This window comes from Natrix helvetica (assembly GCF_964273705.1).
Source record: "Natrix helvetica genome assembly, chromosome: 4".
Lineage (NCBI taxonomy): Eukaryota > Metazoa > Chordata > Lepidosauria > Squamata > Natricidae > Natrix > Natrix helvetica.
The window spans coordinates 156,215,042-156,235,052 of NC_138550.1; the positions used below are offsets into that span (position 1 = coordinate 156,215,042).

The following is a 20,011-nucleotide window of genomic DNA, read 5'->3' on the forward strand; positions in this document are numbered from 1 at the left end:
TTCAAATAAAGGTTTGATTTAATGGGCAATTTAGGGAGACTATTATTCCCAAATTGCCATTAAATATAAATGCAGTAATTGACATCATGTAATTAGTGAGGTAATTAAAAATGCATCATTTGCATCCATTTCAGTCATTTTTGGTAAATAAGATATTATGGAAATGATGTGTATTGATGCCAAGATGGCGATATTACATAAATGAATGTAAATTTTAATTTGTTACTAGCTTTGGACACGATAGACCTGAAATTTTGGAGAAATATATTGATAGAGATTTTGTCCTTTACAGCAGGGGTCTCCAACCCCTGGGCCATAGACCAGTACCGGTATTGATAAGTCAGTAACCTGGTTGTTAAGTGAATCTGACTTCCCTATCGACTGCATGTCAGAAGGTCGCAAAAGGGGATCGCATAATCTTGGAATACTGCAACCATTCTAAATAGGAACCAGTTGCCAAACAGCTGGATTTCGATCACACGATCAAGGGGCTGCTGCAAAGGTCGTAACTATGAATAATGGTCATAAGTCACTTTTTTCAGTTCTGTTGTAACTTTGAACAGACACTAAATGAATCGTTGTACGTTGAGGACTATCTATGAAGTTTCTGAGTATCTTACTATTAAAGTGTTGAAATAATAACATTTCAATCAGCCACTCTTACCCTAGTTACCTTGTGGCTTGACTACTGCAGTGTGTCCTATATGGGACTGTCCTTAAAGGCTGCACAGAAACTTCAATTGGTCTAGATTTGTAACAATGCTAGCAGTAATGGGCATTCCTCAATATGCCCATTTAATACTCTGATACACAAGCTGCACTAATTGCCATTTTGCATCTGGGCGCAATTCAAGGTCCGGGTTATGCTGCTGTTAGTTGCAAAGCCATGCCCGACCCATCACAACCCCATGGACAATGTTCCTCCAGGTCTTCCTGTCCTCTACCATCCTCTGGAGTCCATTTAAGCTCACGCCTACTGCTTCGGTGATTCCATCCAGCCACCTCATTCTCTGTCGTCCCCTTTTTCTTTTGCCCTCATCGTTCCCAGCATTAGGCTCTTCTCCAATGAGTCTTTCCTTTCTCATTAGGTGGCCAAAGTATTTGTGAAGTCCTCGACTTGTGACCAGTCTTAGGTCCTCAACTTACCACCATCCGCAAGTCTTCAACTTACGACTGACAGCCCGGCAACCAAAGGCTCACGCCAATTGGTTTAGACGTGCCGGGCTGAAAGCGGGATTTTAAAGGGTTTCTATTGGCTGCCCTGCTTGACAGCTTCTGTATAAATAGCTGTCAAGCAGGGTAAGGTGCTGGAGTTGCTGTTCTTGTTCTGAGCTTGTGTTCTCTGTTAAATAAAGCCTGTTAAAGTACCACGGTGACTCCCGCCGCCTATGTTCGACCTAGTCTTCAATAGTATTGCAGTTTCATCTTCAGGATCTGGCCTTCTAAAGAGCAGTCATGGTTGATCAGTCCTCTAGGACTGACTGGTTTGATCATCTTGCAGTCCAAGGGACTTGCAGGAGTCTTCTCCAGCACCATAGTTCAAAGGCCTGATTATAAAGCTGTAAAAACCTACATGGCGTAAGGCCTGGTTACTTACAGGCACATCTATCTCCCATAACATCTGCCCAGCCAATTCAATCCTGCAGGGTTGATGTACTCCAGATTCTTTCAGTTAAACTTCATCATTCCAGGCCTATCAAGGAAACAGACCATCTCTGTAGTAGACAGAGACCTTACCTCTGGAAAAAGGTTCCCTCAGAGATCTGAATGGACCCCACTCTGTTACTTTTTACAAGAGCTATGAAGACTTGGCTCTCCATCAGGTCCTTGGCCAAAGAAAATGAGAGCTCTTGCTGCATTACACTGGCCACCTTTGATCTTTATTTCTTTATTTCTATTTCTTTCATTGTCATGAGCAACCCAGAATAATTGAGAGTCAGCATGCAAATTTAATATTAGCAATAGTTGCAGTAGTATTTTTGTGAAACAGTAAAGTTAAAAATATAACAGCAACCTGTCTTAAATTCAGATCAACTTCCTCTTGGTAACAGGACAAGCCCAAGCCATATGAGTTAGCATTCCAAATTAAGAATGACATTGCTAGCAACAAAGAGAATATAGAAAACACTTATTTAAATATTTTATGTTAGTAAGCACTGAAACATGCATAATTTTTATTAGCTGGAGGGACTGGAAAACTAGGTGATGGAGGTTCTTGCAGGATTTGCAGGAAACGAAATTTGTAAAATCAAGATTCAATACATAATGTAAAGCTCTAAAACTGAATGAATTGAATACCATCGGTAAGTTCTCTTTTATGCAATGTATTTTCTAAACCCAGAATTCTAAGAATCTACCAGAATGTGTTAAATTTTCCAATGACTACATATTATTGATTTCATAGATGTTGAACAATAACTATCTGTATTAGGGTACTTTTATTCAGAGAAATGTTAAATAAAATTACTGACCAAAAATATAATAAAAAGTCAACAAGAAACGACAATGTTTCCAAGTACCGTGTTTCCCCGAAAATAAGACAGGGTCTTATTTTCTTTTGACCCCTGAAATAAGCACTTGGCCTTATTCTTGGGGAGGTCTTATTATTTTTGAAGTGCAAGAGGCGGAGAGCATGGTCACCTAATGGCTGCTGCTGTGTTGCAATATTTTTGGGGAGGGCTTATTTTTGGGGAGGGCTTATTTTACAACATGCTCTCAAAAGCCCGATTGGGCTTATTATCTGGGAAGGTCTTATTTTCAGGGAAACAGGGTAACAGATTTAAAATCAACATTTAATTTTTTTTAAGATCTTTATTTAAGACATTAGCTAAGGTTTGGTGGGTTTTATCTTTTTGTTCCTACCCATAAATGGTTAAGATGCTGAGCTTGTCTATCAGAAAGGTCAGCATTTGGTGGTTCAAATGCCTAGCGCCACATAATGGAGTGAGCTCCTATTACCTGTCCCAGCTTCTGCCAACCTAGCAGTTCAAAAGCATGTAAAAATGCAAGTAGAAAAGTAGGAACCACCTTTGGTGGGAAAATACCAGCGTTCCACAGCTGGCCATATAACCACAGATATCTCTTCGGACAGCGCTGGCTCTTTGGCTTTGAAACGGACATGAGCACTGCCCCCTGGAGTCAGGAACGACTAGCACATATGTGCGAGGGGAACATTTACCTTTATTCCTAGCCATATTAAGTAAAAATTCAACAAAACGTAGATTCATCAGACCCACATTCGACAGACTTCTGTTGCAATGGACAACATTTCCATCCATCCTCTAAAATATACTAATAAAAGAATAAAGATAATAAAAGAAATTATTTTATTATGCATTATATAATATTATATATTAATTATATATATTATTTATTACTTACATTTAAACTATTTGTGTCACAGTTCCATATTTGCATAATGCCCTTTGCAAATTGATCACCACGCACAATGACTTCATTCCATAAATGAAAGAAATTGTAAAGATGACGTTATTTGCAATATGGCACAAATTATATAAATCACTGCAAGCGATGTGCTTTAAGAGACGTCAAACGATGTAGATCACTGCAAAAGATACCCTTTCAGATTTAACAGATGTCAAATGATATAAATCACTCTGAAATGTATACTTTTGGAATTAACAGACATTCGGGAATAAAACTTTACACTCTACTGGGCGTTACATCAGAGCAAGGTTTTACTTTAAAGTGTTTCTTGCTTCAGTAGAAATGCCTAAAATGTCTGAATATTTTTAGTGTGGTTTTATATTGAATGAGCTATGACAGACCTCCATAAAAAGTCTTCAGTAATAATATTAGTTCTACAAATAATCTAAACTGTTAGATTTATGAAACAGTGAGCAGAGCCCATCAGTACTGACTTACTTTTCAAACTAGTTGGTCTTGGGTAGAAATATCTTAAGAAACGTGTACCTATATCATTTAATGTTTAAAACGCTCAGAGCAATATTTGAAATTGATGAAATGAATTGTTGTAAGTCGAGGACTATCTGTATTGGTGGAAAAAACATATGTGGTTGCTATGTGTTCACAGGAAACACGGATCCATACTTGGACCCATGATTCTGTAAGTTAGCCCATTTGAAGTACGTTGGTTCAAAAATTGATAGCATATTATCAAGTTAATCCATTAAGTCAATATAGTATGTTCTTACCAACAGGGACTCTATAGAAGTTTCTTTGCAGGATTTTTTTTTTTATGCAAACAAGTTTGAGTCTCAAATTTGCAAGCCAAAGCATGTGTTTTGTCTCTGAATTACAGTATTTCCCTTTACAGGTAGTTCTCAACTTACAACAGTTCATTTAGTGACCGTTCAAAGTTACAAGGGCATTGAAAAAGTGATTCATGAGCATTGTTCACACTTACGACCGTTGCACCATGGTGACCTAATCAGAATTCAGATGCTTGGCAGCTGGCTCACATTTAGGACGGTTGCAGTGTTCCGGGGTCATGCGATCTCCGCTTTTGTGACCTTCTGACAAACAAAGTCAACATGTTGCTAACTGAACAAAGGCAATGATTCACTTCACAAATGTGGCAAGAAAAGTCTTAAAAGGGGCAAAATTCACTTAACAAATATTTCACTTAGCAATATAAATTTTGGGCTCACTTATGGTCATAACTCAAGGACTTCGTGAGCCATCTGCTCGCACACGAGCCGTCGCCCCAGCTCAGATGTACGGGCATGCGTTGGGGGGGGTGCAGTGCTCCCATGTGCCCCATTTTGGGTCCCAGGAGGCTTCAGGGACGCCTGGCCCAAAAACGTGGAGCACGGGGTGGGGGTGGGTGTTGTCGTCCATACATGCGCGGGGGGCGGGGCGCGCAGAGGGGTGTTGTGCCCGCATAGCATTATGGGGATGGGTGCATGCGTGCACTTTCGGTACGTGAGGTCAGAAAAGGTAGCCTTCCCTGGCCTAGTCGATAACCCAAGGCTTCTGTGCCAAGTTGTTTCCCCTCTAGAAATGAAGCAGAAAAGCACAGCAAGAAATAAATGGCCTATCTCGCGGAATATCCTGAAGGGTTGCTGCAGAATGCTTTCTTGCTTTCTTAGGCAGGAGGAAAATGGGGACATGACCCTTTGGCTCAGTTATTTAATGATGTGTGGTTGATACACAGTGGGCTATTTTTAAAGCAGCCACTCTGATTTTCATAAGCAGCAATGAACCGATGGATTCCTTCCTTCTCTGACTTTAAAAAAAGGAACCGTTTCATTCAAGAGTAGGAAACAGGAAACTGAGATACTGCGAAGCAAAGGGCAAGTTTCCACCATGAAATGTTTGGAACGACAAAAGGACATAATTCTCTTTTCTATTGATGGGTCATCGAAGCCCACTTACAAAATAATGTTGAAGCTTTGTTAGGACGTCCGCTTCTCTGTCCAGATAAGAAGCCTGAAATAGTTTATAGGTGGGAAGGGAGTGAAACACAGAACTTTTTCATCAAGCTCTTTTCAGCTGAAAGGATATTTTCTGAATGGCCACATCTGTGGCAACTCTTCTCTGACAGTCATGTGAAGAGTTCCCAATTCATAGGGCTGGAAGGGAGCTTGGAGGTCTTCTAGCCTAACCTCATGTCCAAGGTAGGAGACCTTATTCCATTCCCAACAAACGGCTCTCCAATCTTTTTTTTTGAAGACCTCCAATGATGAAGCAGGCGCAAGCTCTGGAGGCAAGCGGTCCCACCACCGACTGTTACACTGTCAGGACATCCTTACTTATTTCCAGCTTGGATCTATATATAATGAGCTTCCACCCATTGTTTCTTGTCCTGCTCTTTAGTGCTTTGGAAAAGAAGTTTACCCCCTCTTCTCTGTGACAGCCCTTCAAGTAGTGGAAGAAAATGACCATTGGCTTACCTGAAGGGTCCTTTTCTGTACACCGCGGGAGAGTCCAAGCAATGGGTTAATTCAGTCTGCTTGCCCTTAGGACTGAGGAACTATTTTTCCTTAAGCCACACCTCCTCCTGGTGTGCTCAATCCCCCAGAATTCTTTGAAGGAGTCAGTTCGTGCGGACGGAGCGAAGCGTCCAAGATGATGTACTGTTGACACGAGGAACCCGAATCCCGGCCTTGAGAGCCAGGGTGGGTTGGACTCTCCCGCGGTGTACAGAAAAGGACCCTTCAGGTAAGCCAATGGTCATTTTCCTGTACACCGCTTGGAGAGTCCAAGCAATGGGACATACCAAAGTTATTGTCCATCTGGGTGGGCAGAAGAAGGCTCCCGGGATTCGGTCTCTGACACAACCGCCTGGAGCACACGCCTGCCGAAAGACGCCTCAGCCGAGGCGAAAATGTCCAGTTTATAGTGTCGCACAAATGGAGAAGGAGAGGACCACGTAGCGGCCCTGCAGATGTCCAGGATCGAGGCCTGGGTGGCCCAGGCCGCTGAAGTAGCAGCACTTCGTGTGGAGTGTGCAGTGATGCCGCGCGGAACGGCTTTGGATTGACTTTCATAGGCAGTCGCAATGCAAGCGCGAAGCCACCTGCCAATTGTGGAGGAAGTGACCTTCTTCCCTAGGGAACCGGGCTGGAAGGAGAGGAAAAGAGCCTCTGATTTCCTGAATTCCGCAGTACGAGCGATGTAGACCTTCAGGGCCCTCCTGACATCAAGATTGTGCCAGGATCGCTCTCTGGGATGCGACGGATGAGGACAAAAATTTGGCAACACAATGTCTTGCGCTCTATGGAACCATGAGTTTACTTTGGGGGTAAAGGTCGGGTCCAGCCTCAAAATGACCCTGTCAGGGTGGATGACGCACAGATCCTGGCGAACAGAGAGAGCCGCCAGCTCCGAAATCCGGCGAGCTGACGTGATGGCAATCAAGAAGGCCGTCTTCAGCGTCAGGAATCGAAGAGAAGTAGTGCGTAAAGGCTCGAATGGAGGGCCAGAGAGGGCCCGCAGGACCACGGACAGCTGCCAAGTAGGATAGCGATGAACGGTGGGAGGGCGAAGGTTAGAAGCGCCCTTGAGGAAAAGACGCACCTTCGGGATTTTGCTGAGAGGCAAAAGGTGGTCGCCCGACCAGACAGTAGACAAAGCCGCCACTTGGCGTCGAAGGGTGTTCGGGGCCAGGCCCTTGTTGAGTCCCGCTTGAAGGAAGTCAAGCACTCTGGGAACAGGCGCGGTCGTCGGCTCGATGAGCAGCTCCTCACACCACTTGGCGAAGGCGGCCCAGGACGCATCATAAATCCTAGTGGTTGAAGGGCGTCTAGCCGCCTGAATGGTGTTCACTACCTCCTCCGACAGGCCTTGGTCTTTTAGTTGGTCCCCCTCAAGTGCCAGACGGCCAACTGGAGCCACTGGGGCTCTGGGTGAATCACGGCCCCCTGGCTGAGGGAGATCTGGTCCGGAGGAATGCGCCACGGAGGAGACACCGACAGGTGGACAAGGTCGGCAAACCACGACCTGCGGGGCCAATGCGGGGCCACGAGAAGGACCTCTGCTCCCTCTGCGATGACTTTGGAGATGAATTGAGGAAGGAGAGGCAGGGGAGGGAAGGCATACAGTAGCTCGCGGGGCCACTTGCAACGCAGTGCGTCTGTCCCCTCCGCCCCCGGGGTGAAGAACCGGGAGTAGAAGCGGTCGAGCTGCTTGTTGTCCCTTGACGCAAACAGGTCTACGGCCGGAGTCCCGAATCTGTCGGACATCTGGTGGAACAGGCGAGGGTCCAGTTTCCACTCCGCAGGATCTATGGTCGTCCTGCTCAGCCAGTCGGCCTGTGTGTTGTCCACTCCGGAGATATGGTCGGAGCGAAGGGATTCCAGATGGCGCTCCGCCCAGCGTCCCAGGGACTCCGCCTCTCTCATCAGTGCTCTGGATCTGGTGCCGCCCTGACGGTTGATGTGGGCCTTGGTGGCCACATTGTCCGTCATCAGAAGCACATGTTGACGATGGATGGGCCGGCTGAAATGTCGCAGGGCCAGGCGAGCAGCTCTCAGTTCCAGCAGGTTGATGCTGTAGCTGGATTCCACTTGGGACCACTTGCCTTGAACAACCAGGGACCCCATGTGGGCTCCCCAGCCGGAGAGGCTGGCGTCTGTGGTGATGATCAACCTCTCGGGTTCCTTGAATAGGTGGCCCTTGAGGATGGCCGGAGACACCCACCAGCGGAGAGACCTCTTCACGTCCGGGGGAACTCGAATCGGCCTGGTAGAGTTGCTCCTGGATGCCCTCTGGTGCGGCAGCAGCAGCCACTGAAGAGACCTGGAATGCAGGCGGGCCCACGGCACGATGGAAATGCAGGAGATCATTTTTCCCAGCAGCTGCGACAGAAGGACCACTGGAGCCAGCCTCAAGCTCAACACCTTGTGGGTCATGGACCTTAGACCGGTCAACCTGTCTCGGGAAAGGAAAACCCTGCACAAGTTGGTATCTATCACCGCCCCCAGGTGTACAAGTCTGTTGGTTGGAGTGAGATGGCTCTTCTCTATGTTTAGAGTGAAGCCGTGATTTCTGAGGGATCTCATAGTGGTTTGGAGATCCCGAAGGGCCTGCTGCCTGGACGACGACTGGATCAGGATGTCGTCCAGGTAGCACTGGAGCCTTATGGGCCTGCGTCTTAGCTGAGCCGCCACTACCGCCAGCACTTTGGTAAACGTCCGAGGAGCGGACGAGAGGCCGAATGGAAGAGCTTTGTACTGGAAGTGGCGACCCGCATAATAGAAGCGCAGGAACTTCCTGTGCTGAGGACGGATGGGGATGTGGAGGTATGCCTCTTTGAGATCTATAGATGTGAGAAGATCTCCCTGTCGAATCCCCGCCAGAATGGACTGCAGAGACTGCATCTTGAACCTCCGGTAGGCGATATGCCTGTTGAGGTTCTTGAGGTCCAAGATGGCTCTCCACCCCCCCGAGTTCTTTGGTACCAGGAAGAGGATGGAGTAAAACCCCTTCCCCTCTTCGCCTTGGGGAACTGGTTCCACGGCCCTGATGTCCAGGAGATGACGGACTTCCTGGTCCATACGCTGCCTCTTTTGGGGGCAGGACGGGACAGGGCACCGGATGAAGGTCCGAGGGGGAAGGGACAGGAATTCCAGGGAGAGGCCTTCCCTGACTGTCTGCAGAACCCAAGCATCCTCGGTGTTCTGGGCCCAATGGGAGGCGAACAGCTGGAGGCGACCCCCGATGGGCGCCAAGCCCTGGCAGTCACTTTGACTTACGGAACGGCCTGTTGGAGGCCCCACCGCGGTTATACTTGCGGAAGCCGAACTGCTGCCTGCCTCTGTCCCGAAAGGGCGCTCTGTCTTGGGACCTGTCGCCCTGCTGGCCGAAGGACCTATTAGAGGGAGAGAAGGAAGAGGCAGAGGTGGAAGGCTCGGAGGCACGAAAGGACTGCCTCCTAGAGTAGGGAGCGGCCTTACGTTCCTGCTTTTTATTTAGAGAAGGTAGGATCTTCCTCTTGTCCTTGGACTCAATGAGGAGAGGATCCAGGGACTCGCCAAACAATTTGGACCCCTTAAAGGGGGCGGAAGCCAGTTTCCATTTGTTTTTCTGGTCCGCTTGCCAATGTCGGAGCCAGATCAGTCGACGGGAAGTTATGTTAGAACCGAGGGCCCTGGAGGCAAATTTGGTGGCATTGAGGGACGCGTCAGCGGCATACTGGGAGGCCGCGATTATTTTTGACACGTCCTGGTGGAGACGGATGTCTCCCGCCGGGAGCTTGTTTAGGAGCTCGCGCAGCCAGATCACAGAAGCCCTATTAAAAAAGGAAGCGGAAGAAGAGGCCCTGATGGCCCAGGCAGCCGCCAGATGGGTCTTGTGGCACGCCTTTTCCGCCTTCTTGTCCTCCGCCTTAAGGCCTTCCAGGAGGTCGGCCGGTAGCGAGGAGTTGGAAGTGAGCGCAGCGATGGGCGGGTCGACAGTGGGAAGGGCCAGAAGGTCCTCCAACACTGGCTCCATAGTATAAAGCTTCCTATCTACCCCACTGGGAGAGGATTGCGTGGCTGGCTGAGCCCACTGGCGCTGGATTAAGTCGAGGAACAGCCCCGGGACCGGAACCAGCTCTTGCTGGGGCGCTGGCACATCAAACATGACCGCATTGGGATTAGCCGGAGGGGCATCCTCCGCCGGCGCGGTCGGCTTGGGCTTGATCCCCACCCTGGTGGCAGCCTTGACCTTGTGAAGGACCGATTTAAAAAGGCTGGGCTTGAAGAGACCCGCAAAGGCGGGCGCTTCGGGGGGGAAGGTCCTCGTCGTCCGAGAGGCCTAGCACCTCCGGGTCAGGGTCCTCAATGGCAGAGGCCTCGCTGACCACCGAGGATTCCAGGGAAGGATGGCGAGCACGCTTGCTTGGGGGCGGAGCTGCCTGATCGGGCTTGGGACCCCTAGGGGCCGCTGCGGTAGGGCTTTTAAATTTCATGGCCTCCGTGATGCCCTTGGCAATGGCGCGGGCCATTAGCTCCTGCATGCGGGGCGATAACTCCTCAGAGTCAGAATCGGGATCCAAGCCCTCTTCTAGGGGGGGTGAAGCCTCACCCTGCATATCGTCTATGCTAGCATCCCCAGGGGGAGGAACCTGTTCACAGGCCCAAGAAGGGACCGGGGAAGCCGGCTCTGCAAATGACCTATTAGGGGATAGGTCCTGGGATTCCACCTCCTCGGCGAGGACCGACTGGAGATCTTCCCGGGAGGGAGGGGCTCCTGAAAGGGACTGCACCCTGTCTGCCTGGCGTCTGGCCTTCTCGAATTGCTTGTCAAGGGCCCGCTGGCGCCTTTCAGCATCCTTGGCCTCAGCTACCGAAGGGGTTCTGGAACGCTGTTTCCCAGAGCTACCCCCACCACTCTTGCCCGCACCCCCACTCCCCGAAGAGGAGGAACCCTTGCTAGGGGCCTGCGAGAGGCTCGGCCTAGCGTCTTGGGAATCGGGAGGACTGGGCAGGTCCATAGTCAATGACCACACAAGATGGAGCAAGGCTATGATAAGGCAGAAGGATAGATATAGACTGGGTGCTGTAATGGGAAACAAAACGAAATGATCGTTAAAATTGCCATATATACAATTAATCGAATCAATACTATGAAATCATCCCATGTTTCACACCAGTCGGAGGCCCAGGGGTAGGATTGGGGCCTGCACCGAGGTGCAAGGCTCCGCAGGAGAAGCAGGGAGGAGAATGACTATATAAAAAAACTTCAGGCCTGCGCTTACTTAGGCCTCCTCCCTGAGCCGGTATGATGACCGTTGGAATGGCACAGGAACCAGCGCCGCTCGCAAAAATAGACAAATGGCGAAGGTGGCGATCCTAGCCCGAGAAACCCTTGCTAGGCCCTGCCACCTCCAGCGGCCTCCTGACAACGAGGCTGATGCAAAATGGCGGCCATGGCTGGGCGCGCTATTTTCGCGCCTAAAAATGGCCGCCGCAACAGCGTGGGGCTAAGGGAGAGCGAGGGGCGAACGCGCCTCGCAATGGCGACGATCGCCCACTCCTCCCTGCGGCAGAGGTCCTCTAGCAGGCCGGGGAGCGAAAAAACTTCGACGAAAATAACAAACGAGGGGCCTGGGGACTTAGGAACCTCGCCGCTGCAGCCGCGCCGTTTTAAACGACAAGCGGCAGGCCTCCGAAGCCGTCCCAAGAGGATCGGCTGAGGGGCACCCCCCACCACCTTGTAGCTTACCTCCTGGCCTTCAAGTGCAGATTCTATTGAAGAAAGTCGCAGAATTGAAGAGAGAAACGTCTCACGAGGTTGGGGAATATTAGAGAAAAAACTTTAAACGCAATTAGAGAGTCCAAGCCAAAAAAAAAGATCAATTTAGCTCAGAGCTCTAACTAAATACGTCCAAACGGGCTGACTGAGGAAGAATTCTGGGGGATTGAGCACACCAGGAGGAGGTGTGGCTTAAGGAAAAATAGTTCCTCAGTCCTAAGGGCAAGCAGACTGAATTAACCCATTGCTTGGACTCTCCAAGCGGTGTACAGGAAAACGATCTGTTTTTATTTTATTTATTTGTTTGTTGTCAAACATGTACAAGATAACAAGTATAGGTATGAACCTAAACATGAACAAAGGAAGTAAACACAGATAAATGGAAACAGTGAGACAGGGATGGTAGGCATGCTGGTGTGCTTATGCACCCCCCCTCCCTTTAAGGACCTCTTAGGAATGGGGTGAGGTCCACGGTAGACAGTTTAAGGTTGAAGCTGTGGGGGTTTGAGGATGTAACACGGGAGTTGGGTAGAGCATTCCAAGCATTGACCACTCTGTTGCTGAAGTCGTATTTTCTGCAATCGAATTTGGAGCGGTTTACCTTGAGTTTGTATCGATTGTTTGCCTGTGTATTATTGTGGTTGAAGCTGAAGTTGTCAGGGTTCCAAACAGCATCCAATATTAAATCAGAGTCCGAGGCAAAGGATTCCTCAAAGTTCCAATTTATTAAGAGAGCCATGTTGGCACATCTGAGAAAATCTGAATCTGAAAGTTTCCTGGTTTTCCCCACCCAGTTGAAAGTTCAAGATCTTGCCCCCCACACCCACAAGTCCATCCCATGGTCCAATCTCCCACTGCCATTCTGGCAGTTCCACCCATCCAGTTCCGGTCGGGTGCAGAGGTGCAAAGACGAAGGATGACCTTGGCTTTCTAGAAAGAATTTTGTTATGGCTACATAACATCTAACTCCGTACAATCCCTCCTCCCATTTTCCCACAATAGAAAATGCCTAGCAGAATAATAGAAAGTGTGGCAGGCCAAAGATCCAAAAGAAAAGATGGCTGCAGGTCTGACAGAAGTAGTCGTTGACAGGTAGGACATTGTAGCAGACAATTTTGTGTGCTATGCTTAGTTCCAACTGCAGGTGGTGTAGTTCATGCCACCCCTAATCCTTCTGTTCGTTAAGATAGACACCCATCCAGTTCCCATAACTGTTCATCATATGGTTTAGCCTCCAGCCCTTTAATCATCTTGGTTGCTCTTCTCTGCACTTTGTGTAGGAAAGAGTGTTTATGTTTTTAAAGTTCCAGATATGGCTAACCCAAAGGATTTGGGCCTGTGGAGTCTTTGATACTTTCTGGTGTTAGGTGTTTTCTTGCAGACATTTCATTACCCATTTAGGTGACATCAAGCAACAAACAATATCCCAATCAAGGAACTATCAACTCGGACAAATGATCAAACAGTAAACAACAACGTAATTAAGGGACCAGAAAGAACACTCCCACTTGCAAGGCAAACCATTTATACCTAAACAGAGAGCAAACCCCACTCCCTTTTAGCACTGATGATGCTATCTAGTCAGGTAATGAAATGTCTGCAAGAAAACAACCAACCTCAAAGAGTACCAAGCACACCACATTTCAACCCTGAATTACAAATATTCTCTTCTGTTGGTAGATTTGGGGGTCTGTGCACCCCTTAGATCAGGGCTGTCAAACTCACAGCCCGCAGGCCAGATGCGTCATGCGCTGGCCACGCCCAGTTTAGCGAAGGGGGGAAAGGTCGTGACACGTCAGGTGACAATGCCATGACGACGCAGGTTTGACATCCCTGACTGAGCTCATCCCTTGTTATCAAAAGAGAAATTCTCATTCTCTTTCTTCCCCCATATTTTTCTCTTCCTTATAGGATGAACACATCTTTTGACATTGTATTTCTAGGAGTGTTCTGAAAAGATAATTGGGACCTTAGCCACCAGATAGGGACACCAGATCAATGTTGCATTTCATAAACAAGAGGCGCTTGGAGGCAATAATATCTGACAATGCAGGAATCCAGGTAAGTTCAGGGGAAATGAGAAGTTGGGAAAATAAAACACTTTCATGTAAGATTTTTCTCAGCTTTAAAATAAAGCTCCATGGGTACAATAAGCAGACTGTGCTTACCTAGACATTGGATATTATCAAAACGTATCTTGGTTGCAGTCAAGGTCTCTTGAATCCAGAGTAACATTTCCAAGAATAGATCACAGAAACATTTCGGGATCTTCTGTGTTTAAAAGCACAAAAGGAGAGTTTGAGAGCCAGTTCAGTGTAAGAGTTAAGGCAGTGATGGCCAATCTATTCGGCGTCGTGTGCCAAAAGCGTGTGTGTCCGCAACCATAATGAAATGCGTGCGCAACACCCCCTTGTGCCCCTCCCCCCTGTGCACGTGCGTGCAACACCCCCACTCCCCCACGCATGCATGCGCAAAACCCTCCCCCACAGCCCATTTTCAGCCTAATAGACCTCCCTGCAGCCTCCTGGGACCAAAACAGGCTGCGCACGTGGGGGGGGTGCCATTCCCCCATGCTCTCCCCCTGCACATGCATTGCAGGCATGTCCCCCCGCGCATGTGCAGCAGAGACCCGAAAATCAGTGGGCTGGCAGGAGGCGCGCACACATGCGAGGTGGAGCTGAGCTAGTGTGATGGCATTACGGTTCGTCATCACGGGATTAAGGTGTCAAGCCAGAAACCAGGGGACTGTGAGCTCTAGTCCCCACATGAGGCCCAAAGCCAGCTGGGTGACCTTGGGCTGCTCACTCACTCTCTCAGTCCTAGGAAGGAGACTGACAAACCATTTCTAAACAGCCTTGCCAAGAAGATTGCAGGGATTTGTCCAGGCAGTCTCCAAGAATCAGACATGATTGCCAAGTTCCCGTCGTTTCCGGAGAGGCTTAGAAGAGTTATCTGAAGGTCATGAATGACAAGGGCTATTTGATACTTTCATATTCATATGTGTGTGTTTCATTCTCACCAATGACCTCTATGGCCTTATGGTAAGTGTTGTGGCTCGCCAGCAGAGCTGGCAGCAGAATCGGACAGTGAGGAGGTTGGGGAGGAACATGGGCCAGTCCTGGAGGTTGGAGAAACATCTCCTTCGTGTTACGTTCTCCCTTTGGTGGGCTGACTTTTTACACACCCCGTGTTGCCTAATCTATAGCTCTTCCTCCTGTTTCCTGAGGTCACTTTTACATACAATTAGTAGTAAGAGGACAGTATGAAAAAAGAGAGGAAATGCGAAAGACATTTTTTTAGCACTAGCACCTGCACTTACACACCACTTCATAGTGCTTTACAACCTCTCTAAATAGCTTACAGAATCAGCATCTTGCCCCCAACAATCCGGGTCCTCATTTGAACGACCTTGGAAGGATGGAAGGCTGAGTCCATTTTGAGCCAGTGAGAATTGAACTGCTGGCGGTCAGCAGAATTAGCCTGCAATAATCCATTCTAACCACTGCACCATCAGAGCTCTTTTACTATTTTAGAAGAGAAAGACATAGTGATTTCTGGACTCATTCTTATTGAAGAGCACATCATCAATAAGTTATATCTTGGCGCATTGCCTGACAGCGTGGACTATCAGAACAAGTTCCATTGTGCCCAAGGCGAGAGACTTTGAAGGGTTTCATTGGGCATTCGATTTGGATAGGATAATTTTCATGCACAAGACAGTCTATGAGATATTCCCTCATGTATTTGTGGACCTGCCAGAAAGTTTTTTTTCCTGGGGCATCTTTGTTCATAAATATGCAAGTGCATGTTTAAGCAGGCATTTCCCAATGTCCATTACGCTGTATGTTTTGGAGACAAGTCACTTCATTGGTAGGCACAGCTGAGGACCGAGGCTTGGAGAGAATAGAGGTTGGATTCATAGATAAATGAGCCATATCTTGCTTTCTCTTCATAGTAGCCCCGGTGGAAGATTTGGCTTCATGTTTCACTTCAGCTTGCTTTTTGTTGGTTTGCCAATTCCATTTCAGAGCTGCACCACCTTTGTTGTGGCCAGCCAACAGCCAGCAGAGCTGGCAGCAGATTCGGACAGTGAGGAGGTTGGGGAGGAACATGGGCCACTCCTGGAGTCTGGGGAAGCCTCTGATGAGGGCTTTGTGTCAGAGGCAGAGAGGGAGCCAGAGCCGTATGCCAGTTATCAGCTGCCTTCAGAGTCAGACATCAGTGAGGCAGATGAACAACTGGAGCCTGTTCCCAGTGTGTGCATGTAAGAGTTGCCAGAAGAGGGGAGCAGCTAAAGAACAGGGGTGGACTTGGGAGTAAGGCCACAGGTGGATGATGAATGGCCCCTCCCAGAGGAAATAAAAGAGGAGCAAAAGCGGAATAGAGTTTGCAGGAGACAGTTAGTTCGCTTAATTGGTTCATGACTCTCCAAGACTCCTTGCCAAGTTTTGCAGATATTGGCCTGTCAGCTCACCAAGCCAGATAAGGTCTGTGACTCTAAATCAGTGGTTCTCAACCTTCCCAATGCCGCAACCCTTTAATACAGTTCCTCATGTTGTGGTGACTCCCAACCATAAAATTGGTCTCTCGGTTCCTAAGACCATCGAAAATATGTGTTTTCCGATGGTCTTAGGCGACCCCTGTGAAAGGGTCGTTCGACCCCCAAAGGGGTCCCGACCCACAGGTTGAGAACCACTGCTCTAAATCCTCCCTTGAAAGACTTTGTTGGATGTGAATGAGAAGAATTCACAGTAAATTAATAAAAGGGATTTTTGTCGGTACAAGGAGTTTGCTTCATGCTCTTGGGAAGCCTCGGTCAGAACAATCTTATCCAAAATGATGCTAACCAGCTTTGACTAGCTTTCATCCCTAAAGCCGTGTTGATGGAGAAAGCTGTTGCTTTCAGAAAAGTGAAGGAAACACACTTGTCCTTCGTGCATTCCATTGTGGCTTTTGGTAGGTTGGGAAAACCACAGAGCTTTCCAAAACTAGCTCTGAATGCTAGCTTGGGTGAAGTTGCAAATCTGTGTGCTTGGATTTCTGCTAGAAAAGCATGCCATCAACAACCCGGCTATTCAGGTTATCCTTGACTTATGGTCAGTTGCTTAATGACCATTCAAAGTTACAACGGACCTCCCCAGAAATACTTAATCCAGTTTCAAAGTTCCAATCGCCTCCATGATCACATTTTGGGCTCTTTAACAACTGGCCCATATTTATGGTCATTTGCAAAGTCCAGTGGTCACATGGCCATGATTTACAACTTTTTTAATGGAAACCAGCATTTACTTCTGACTTCCACCAAATTAAAAAAAAAAGACCTATTGTGTACAATGGGTTCACTTAATGACCCCAATGGGTTCATTTAACTATCACTGCAAAACAATGGGTTCACTTAACTATCACTGCAAAACAATGGGTTCACTTAACTATCACTGCAAAAAAGGTCGTAAGTCAAGGACTACTTGTGCATTGTATGAATACATGTGTTTATTGTGATCAGTTCAGTGTGGCTTTGCTGTGCAAAAGATTCTCCCCATAACACTCATGATGGATATTAAAAGTAATAAGAGGGTGCATTCAAAATTAGAATTTTGTGCATCAGAGTTTCAGAACCTGTTTGCTGCATTTTTGTTTCTTGTCCATTCTCTTCCCCTTGAATCTGAATATAGCAGATTTCTCTTTTTTTTCTTAGTTTATTTGATCATCCTCAGATTCTTTATTGTCCGTGTTCTTCACTAAGAAAGGCAGTAATTTTAGTTTGTACATTAAATGTTTTCTGGCTTTGGCTTAAATAGGAATTTGCCCATTATAGTTTAGCCTTACATGTGTTCATCAAAACTTGTTCTAAAGATAACTTGGTATGTTGTTAGGCACAAATGCAGTTACTTATGTCTCTGTTTGTGGCTATAAAATACTTCTACTGATGATTCCCGCAGTTTCTCATCCCTGTAGAATAGGGGTGTCAAAGCCTGCAACGCGGTTGGATACGGCACGCTGGGCCGTCCTGGCCTACCCAATGCGAAGAGGAAAGATCAGGCCAGCGTAGCTTCGGCCCGGTCTACCCAATGCGAGGAGGAAACATGCCAGCAATTTGGGGAGTGGTGTCAAGCTGGCCACGCCCACTCAGTCAGCCAAGCCCACCCAGTTGGCCATGCCCACTCCCACTCCCCACACATACAGGCCTGATGCGTCCCTCAATGAAATTGAGTTTGACACCCCTGCTGTAGAATGTTGTTCATAAGAACGGTGGCATTCATCATGTTCACAGATTATAATCAGAAGTTGTTGTTATTAATTCTGAAAATTTTGTATTTTTTTTCCCGAAAAATGTGTATCTAATTTTAAAATCCAGTTTAATTCTGATTTTAGTTGATAGGTCTAAAATCACTCGTTTTTATGAATAGCTAATCGTCTAAATCGTTGTTCCCCGGATTCCGCCTTCTGTCCTGCTTAATTTAGTATCTGGAGAGGAATAGATTATGTGGCTGTTAGCAAGCTGGAGACACTTTGGACTGTGTGTGGTCTGCTTTAGGTTTCCAGTCCAAATGAATCATATCTACCAGGCCTGACTCAATAGCCAGTGCATCCCTTTTCTCTGCTTTTACAGTAATAGATTTCCCAGTGCTTGGCTCTTATCCATTGTTGGAGAAGATGAGAAACAAAAGCTAGAGAGAGATGGTCAGATGTCTTGGTTTCCATTGGTAAGCCAAGTTTGTGAACAAACAGCTGGGATCGACATAGAAGGGTTGTCCAGAAGGCTTTTTCCAGAGACTGGGAGGAAAGGAGGTTCAGTTTGTGTCCAAAACAGAGTTTAACAACTATGGGGGATGAACAAAAAAGTGAAGGCCGAAAGGATTCAGTGCGCAGATGCAGGGTTAGCCAAAGGAGAAACATCTGGATTTCTTGCTTGCTGTGCAGCCACTGGAAACATCATTCATTGATGCAGTCAATCTGTTTATTGAATTGTGAATCATGCAGCTCAGTTGCCAGAATAGAATAGGTTAGTTTTTCTTTTCCTACCAAGAAAAAGAAAAATGCTGGTTGGGAAAAAAACGAGCAGACATACTGTTCAAAAGACAGTAAGTGAAGTTGTAGGTCCTCTAACACAATATTCTGCAATGAAGATATCCCGAAGACTTCCAAGGTTTCAAAAACAGTATAGGTCAGTGATGAATAACCTTTTTGTCATTGCATGCCGAAAGCGTGCGCGCGCCCACACCCATAATGCAATGTGTGCACTACCCTTTTCACTCCCCCTGCCTCCCACACATGCACACCAGGCATGAAATCCTCTTACCTTCGCTACTGGTTCAAAACCAAAAGAGCTTGCGCATGCTCAGAGCGTCCGTGATGGCGTCTGGGCAGGTGGGCAGAGCAAACTGGCAGAATGCCACTTCTGATGCACATGTGACCCCCCCTCACGTGCCCTGCATATGCATGCGTGACTCCCCCATGTGTGCTCTGCGCTTGCACGCATGAGCACATGCTCCACGCATGAGCACACATGTCCCATATAGGCACACCAGAGACTCGAAAACCAGCTGGCCAGTGGGAGGCGGCGTGGAGCTGAGCTGGGGCAACAGTAGTTGCCGGTTGTTTTCCTGGTGCGATTCAAGGTATTAATTATGACCTTTAAAGCACTCCATGGCTTAGGCCCAGGGAACCTATGAGACCACCTACTGCCACCAGTAGCCTCCCACCGTCCAGTACGATCTCACAGAGTTGGCCTCCTCAGGGTGCCGTCGGCCAGACAGTGTCGGCTGGTGACCCCCAGGGGGAGAGCCTTCTCTGTGGGAGTGCCTTCCCTCTGGAATGAGCTGCCCCCGGAGCTTCGCATAATCCCTGACCTCCGGTCCTTCCGACGCGCCCTAAAAAGTTGGCTTTTCCAGCAAGCCGGCCTGGCCTGTTAATTTTAACTTATTTTAAATGTATCGTCTTTTAAATTCGGGTTGTTTGTTTTTTGGATATGGATTTAATTTTTTTTTAACTTTTGGGATGTGTGTTTTTTAATGTTGTACGCTGCCCTGAGTCCTTTTGGAGAAGGGCGGCATATAAATCCAAATAAACAAACAAACAAACAAACAGCTTGCGTGCCCTCAGACAATGCACTACATGCCACCTGTGGCATGTGTGCCATAGGTTCACCATCACGGGTATAGGTAGTCTTCAAGTTACGACCACAATTGAGCTCAACATTTCTGTTGCTAAGCGAGACTTTTTTTTTTAGTAAAATTTTTATTTTCAGACACAAACACACAACGCATATAACAGAAAAGCCTCTTCAACTACACACAGTGTGTCGGTTGGTTACCAAGTCTTTCTGTGTCCTTTCCGTAGTCCTCAC

The 20,011-nt window shown here is 47.5% G+C and overlaps 1 protein-coding gene across 16 annotated transcripts in view; it reads left to right on the forward strand.

The window, feature by feature from the left end:
* ZHX2 (zinc fingers and homeoboxes 2) overlaps positions 1 to 20,011 on the forward strand; it is a 78,607-nt gene that overhangs the window by 37,975 nt on the left and 20,621 nt on the right. For 10 of the 16 annotated variants that reach the window (XR_014175181.1, XM_081950591.1, XM_081950587.1 and 7 more), the window contains one exon: positions 13,576 to 13,725. The exons of the other annotated variants lie outside the window; for them this stretch is intronic. The gene's annotated coding sequence lies outside the window, so the exon portion shown is untranslated. The remainder of the gene's footprint in view (positions 1 to 13,575; positions 13,726 to 20,011) is intronic. 16 annotated transcript variants of the gene reach the window in all.